Genomic DNA, 6,620 nt, shown 5'->3' with positions numbered 1-6,620 from the left:
CAAACAGGAGGAGAGTGGGGGGAGGGAGTTACACTGACAGGGGGAGAGTGAGGGGAGGGAGTCACACTGACAGGGGGAGAGTGAGGGGAGGGAGTCACACTGACAGGGGGAGAGTGAGGGGAGGGAGTCACACTGACAGGGGGAGAGTGAGGGGAGGGCGTCACACTGACAGGGGGAGAGTGAGGGGAGGAGTCACACTGACAGGGGGAGAGTGAGGGGAGGGAATAACACTGACAGGGGGAGAGTGAGGGGAGGGAGTCACACTGACAGGGGGAGAGTGAGGGGAGGAAGTCCCACACTGACAGGGGGGGAGAGTGAGGGGAGGGAGTCCCACTGACAGGGGGAGAGTGAGGGGAGGGAGTCACACTGACGGGGAGAGTGAGGGAGGGGGTCACACTGACAGGGGGAGAGTGAGGGGAGGGAATAACACTGACAGGGGGAGAGTGAGGGGAGGGAGTCACACTGACAGGGGGAGAGTGAGGGGAGGAAGTCCCACACTGACAGGGGGGGAGAGTGAGGGGAGGGAGTCCCACACTGACAGGGGGAGAGTGAGGGGAGGGAGTCACACTGACGGGGAGAGTGAGGGAGGGGGTCACGCTGACGGGGGAGAGAGAGGGGAGGGAGTCACACTGACAGGGGGAGATTTCGGGGAGGGAGTCACACTAAAAGGGGGAGAGTGAGGGGAGGGAGTCACACTGACAGGTGGAGAATGAGGGGAGGGAGTCACACTGACAGGGGAGAGTGAGGGGAGGGAGTCACACTGACAGGGAGAGTGAGGGGAAGGAGTCACATTGACAGAGGGGGAGAGAGAGGGGAGTGAGTTACACTGACAGGGGGAGAGTGAGGGGAGGGAATCACGCTAACGGGAGTATGAGAGTAAGGAGTCACACTTAGCTCCATAAAATGAAGATTTATTCATGAGAAAGTGTTCATTGATCAGAATCACAGGGTTATGCTGTGTGTAAACTGTAAAATGCCTTGATGTTTGCTGCCTTGTAGAAATGGTCTGTTTGTTTACCACAGGGATAATTTAGCAGCAGTAATGGGGGAGCTGGAGGACCCAGAAGTGGACATGCCACTCTGAACGCAAGCAAGTTGCCAGTACTCCAGCTGCCATCAGGACAACGAGTAATCATTGTTTACATTTGTGAAGGCAGAATCTTCGGGGTGTGAGAACTGGGTCACTAGTAAACATAATACTATTGAACCTACATGAATATATAATGGGTTAACTGTCGGGTAAAACCTTGTGGGGAGATGTTATATATGGTAATGGTTCAAAAGAAGTTATATTGAGCTCCACCCAATCTGATGAGGTCACCTACAGTCTTTGGGTGGAGACAGTTGAATCCTACATGATCACCTTTTGGGAGCTCAATATGTATTCTATACAGCTCCTACCAGTCCGAGTTATCACTTGTAATGCAAGTTGTACTTCTTGATTTCAGGCAATGAACCATTTAACCAAGACCAGTACCTCTTCTCTCAAACCTCTTCAATGGTCTATCCATAATACTATATTAGGACAGGCCCTAGACACAGTATAGAAAGAGACGGCGAACTACCTCAGAGAACCATTTCTCTGCACTACATACTTGCATGGGTGATAAATGTCACAGTGGTCCCAACACAGGCAAACAGAGTAACACCATATCCAGTAATGGGATGTTTCATATATAAGTGTATCAGACTGAAAGTTTTCCAACTGAGCCATCCATTCTAAAAGAAAAAGATGAAACAGAAGAAGTATTGCAAAAGGATGCATTTTAGCATTCAGGAGATTGATATGGGTGGAATTAAGGAGTCAAAAAGCAGTTAGGATATTAATGGGGTTTGCCTACAGTACTGATAACAGTGATGAAGTAATGGGAAGGTTATTATGAAAGAAGTGTTGTGTAAAGGGACAGTGGTTACAATAGAAAAATTTACATTCCCAAAAATCATGAATTTCTTGAATACAATCAGAATAGTTTCAGAACAATGAGAGATCTTTTAACATGGAGAACCCTGTGAACTGGAGACAAAATGGTGAATTGGACAGTAAATATATCATCAGCTTACATTGAAACCTAGCACTAATATCCTTTAGGGAACAAAAACGCTCATCCTAACCTGGATGTTTATCCTTCAATTCTTTATCACATCCACTAACTCCACACAGAATCACACATTGCTTTTATTCCAAACTCCCAGCTGAACAGTTGGCACGGTGGCTCAGTGGTTAACACTGCTGCCTCACAGCACCAGGGACCTGGGTTCAATTCCAGCCTTGGACAACTGTCTGTGTGGAGTTTGCACATTGTTGCTGTGTCTATGTGGGTTTCCTCTGGGTGCTCTGGTTTCCAAAGATGTGCAGGTCAGGTGAACCGGCCATGCTAAATTGCCCATACGGTATGGGAATGGGTCTGGGTGGATTACTCGTCAGACGGTCTGTGTGGGGTTGTTGGGCCGGAGGTCCTATTTCCATACTGTAGAGAATCTAATCACATTTGGGCGGCACGGTGGCTCAGTGGTCAGCACTGCTGCCTCACAGCACCAGTGTCCCAGGTTTGATTCCAGCCTTGGGTAACCTCCTGTGAGGAGTTTGCACATTTACCCGTGGGTTTCTTCCGGGTGCTCCGGTTTCCTCCCACAATCCAAAGATGTGCAGGTCAGGTGAATTGGCCATGCTAAATTGCCCGTAGTGTTAGGTGCATTAGTCAGAGGGAAATGGGTCTGGGTGGGTTACTCTTCGGAGGGTCGGTGTGGATTGATTGGGCTGAAGGGCCTGTTTCCACACTGTAGGGAGTCTAATGTAAAAAAAGTGCTTTCAAACTATTCCCTGAAATAGGGCATTGGAAATCAAATCCCACTATTTCTGGAGTTGGCACAATGTGAAAATTTGATTAAATCACTGAATTCAAATTACAAGAGTACCTAATCATTAACAAGAAAACTTATTTATTGTATTGTTATGACAATCAGCCAAACCAAACCAGCTTTTCTATCTTGGTATGCACAACACAGTAAAATTAATACTTTCAAAGACCCTCAATAGTTTCTAATCAGACTTGAATAACCAGTCTCAACTCAGTAAATAATCAACTATAAACACACTTTCATAATTAAACAAAAGACTTTGTCAGTTACTAACAACACAGTAACTTTGTGGTTTAATTTTACTCTGCCAAAATAATCTAGTTGTTGTCTCGGCGATAAACTCTTTTGTGTAAATGAGGCTGAAAACAGAGAAAAAAAAAGTTAAAAGGATGAATAAAACAACAAAACTGGCCAGATTACTTACACGATTTTCACGATGCATGAATTCACACACAGAGATGATTGTTTCTTGATCAATCATCTGAAGATGCCAATTAGGGTCACCTTTACAGTTCACCCAGATAAAGAGAGAAATACGTCTCACTTAGTTTTCCGTCTGAGCTGCCATGAACTACCTACGGAGGTTAGGCAGAGAGCTTTCAAATCTTCATCTTGTAACATCAACAGCCAGATTCCCTGTCATAAAAAAAACACTCCCAAGTCCTAATTCAAACTCTGACCACTCACTAACAGATTGACTGCTTCCTCCACGGGGTCCAAGTTATCATTTAGCATCTGCCACCTGACTGAGCATCTTTTTCAGACTTCCTGGAACCAATTCCCAGATACTGACCTCATTAATAGCCAACTTCTGCTGGCTCTTAAAACACAGTCTTCTTCCTCCGTGATGAAGTATTGACAGACGTTTTGATCAGGAACTAATGTAGAATTAACTTCTGGGCTTGGCCTCACAAATAAACAAAAGCTGGTTTGGTCTGCTTTCCTTTTTACATAAGCTTTTACCCACAATTCAAATGTTATCTTTCGCTCACAGGTCCCAATGGATAGCTCCAAACCAAAATTGATAAGAAGATAAAATAAAAATAATGAAACATCAATGAGTGTTCGAACAGCAACCAAACAAGTTTAACCAATGGTAAGAAAAAGACAAGAATTGCTAACTTACAACTCTTTAAATTAAGTTCTAACAAAAAAATCCCACGTATGTACAAACAGAGATAAAGAGATAAGACACAAATATTATGGATGGGGAAGGTACAAAACTGCCAGTGAAGTACAGTTCTGGTACCAGTCCGATTAGAGACCCATGAGCTATTTTATTTTTGTTTGATTTGGATTTCTTTCAACTCCTGTTTGAGGACATGAGAAAGTGGACACACCAAATCTCAGTCTTTCATTCACTGGTTGAAGATTCATCCTTTCAGTATGTCTAAATGTGTTTTTCCCCATTTCCTTTCAAGAAGGGAATTTGGAGGGGGGTGGTGGGGGTTAGAGACACAGAGCGAGAGCGAGATTTTCTTTTACTTTCCACTCAAAAGGTAGAGAGAAGGAAAGAGTGGGAGGGAGAGATTTGGGTGCTTTCCCTTTTATAGGTGAATGTTTGAGCACAATCACAAAGCTGTCGACACCTGCCCAGGAACTAATCAAAACGTCGTTGCTATGCTGAGCACTCTTCAACAGACACACAACTGTCCCGTTTGAACAAAAAAAACAATCAAAAGTCAGTCACTGGGTAAAACTGGTCTGAATGGGCACTCACAGAGCTGAAACATGCAGCATCCTCCTCCACTGCTGTAAATCAGGCAGATATAACACAGAAGGAATCCCAGTGGTTCATTTTTGTTTTAACCCTACAACAAATTCGACAACAGTGCCTTGGTTTACAGCAGTATCTTTTCCCGCTTCTTAATCCGTAGTACATGAAAAGAAAATCTTTACAGGCATTACACCATGATTGGCTTGGCTTCGTGGCCAATAATGTGCATATCTACAAGAAATTTTCTTTTTACATATTTTGCAATATTCTTGTGAAAGTTATGGTTGGGGGGTTGTATTGAAGCCAAGAACCCGAGGAATGATTCATATGGCTTTTGGAACAACGTTAATCATGGTCACAGAACCCACGCAGATGTGGGTTCAAATCCCACTCCAGGACGAGCAGAATTCCTCGCTGATTTCCCAGTGCAATACAGAAGGTGCAGAGACAGGGGAGGTGAGGCCAGGGAGGGATTTGAAAACTGACTCAAAAGCCTCACTGATGCTGATTTGTAGTGAACATCGGGATATTCCTTGAGTTTTATTGTTGAACACCTTTTGAACTGTGTCTAAACAATAGAACTTACCTGAATGAATAAAAACTGAAAGTCCATCAGCAGTACTGATTGACGACAATCAAATGTCCATTCCAGCTGACACTGGGGACTTTACCAACTTTCACAGCTTTAGATACACAGACACGAAGACAACACTGACACCCACAGCACTTCAACTGGTTACTAATGTAAATCACATCAAACTTTATCTACCTTTTTAAATTCACTTATGGGATTTGGCATTTCTGGCTGTGATCCATTTGATAATAGTTAAAAAGCACACAACACCAGGTTATAGTCCAATAGGTTTACTTGGAAGTATAAGCTTTCTGAGCACTGCTCCTTGGTCAGGTAGTTAGTGGGGCAGGATCATAGGACACAGAATTCTTTGTTCTCCACATCATTTGATAATAGGTGGACTCAAAATGCTGCTGCGAAGGGAGTTCCGGGTATTTGACCCAGTTATAGTGAAGTAAGGATGGTGTGCAGCTTGGAAGGGAACTTGTGGGCATTTGTATTCTCAGGTAACTGCTACCCTTGTCCTTGTCAGTGGTGGAGTTTTTAAATTTGAAATGCCTTGTCAAGTACCCTTAGGGAGTTCATGCAATGCAGATCTTGTAGTTGGTGACACTGCTGCTGCTAAGTATTAGTAACTAATGTCTTTAGATATGGTGCAAACCAAGTGCTCCATTTTATTCTTAATGTTGTCAAGCTTGTTGAGTGTTGTTGCATTCATCCAGAAAAGTGGAGAATGATCTGTCACACTCTTCACTTGTACATTGCAGATAGTAGACATGAGTTGGAGAGTCAGGAAGTGAGTTATTCACTGCAGGATTCTTAGCCTCTGACCTGCTTTTTTAACTGCAGTATTTATATGGCAAGTCCAATTGTGTTTCTGGTCAATGGTGACCCCTACGTTGGTGACATTCAGTGATGGTACTACTATTGAAAATCAAGGTGCAGTGTTAGATTCTGTCTTGTTTGAGATGGCCATTGACTATGGTGTGAGTAATACTTGTTATTTATCAGTCCAAGCCTGGATACTGTTCAGATCTTACTGTATACAGACACAGGCTGCTTCAGTATCTGAGAAGTGTTTAACAGCTTGGCCCAGTGTGGCAGTCTCCTGATATGTATTGTAGTCTTACGGCAGTAAGCAGTGATCCTTGGGCCTGGCATCGCCTCTGCAAGGACTTCTGCTCTTGAGATGATTTCTCAAAGTGCAGTCTCCCCAGGGCTAAACCTTTAGAAAGACTAGAATATTTGAACCTTCAGCTTTGGTGTTCTACTTAAACCAAAGGTCTGCAATGTGTAACTTTTAACCTTACTCTGCATGTTTTATGTTATACTATAATTACTGCAATGTTTAACTTTGTTCTTTCTTTCTACCTTGTCCTTAAGATTCTGCACCTAGATACTTGTACATAAAGTCACTATGCATGGTGCTACCTTATACACTTTACGTACTCCTGTACTTTAGTACATGTG

The sequence above is a fragment of the Chiloscyllium plagiosum genome, unplaced genomic scaffold (assembly GCF_037043375.1).
Source record: "Chiloscyllium plagiosum isolate Xiang-an unplaced genomic scaffold, Cpla_swu_hap1 HiC_scaffold_35, whole genome shotgun sequence".
NCBI classification, from domain to species: Eukaryota; Metazoa; Chordata; class Chondrichthyes; order Orectolobiformes; family Hemiscylliidae; genus Chiloscyllium; species Chiloscyllium plagiosum.
The sequence above is the reverse complement of the archived record's forward strand: the minus strand, read 5'-3'. Positions refer to the sequence as shown.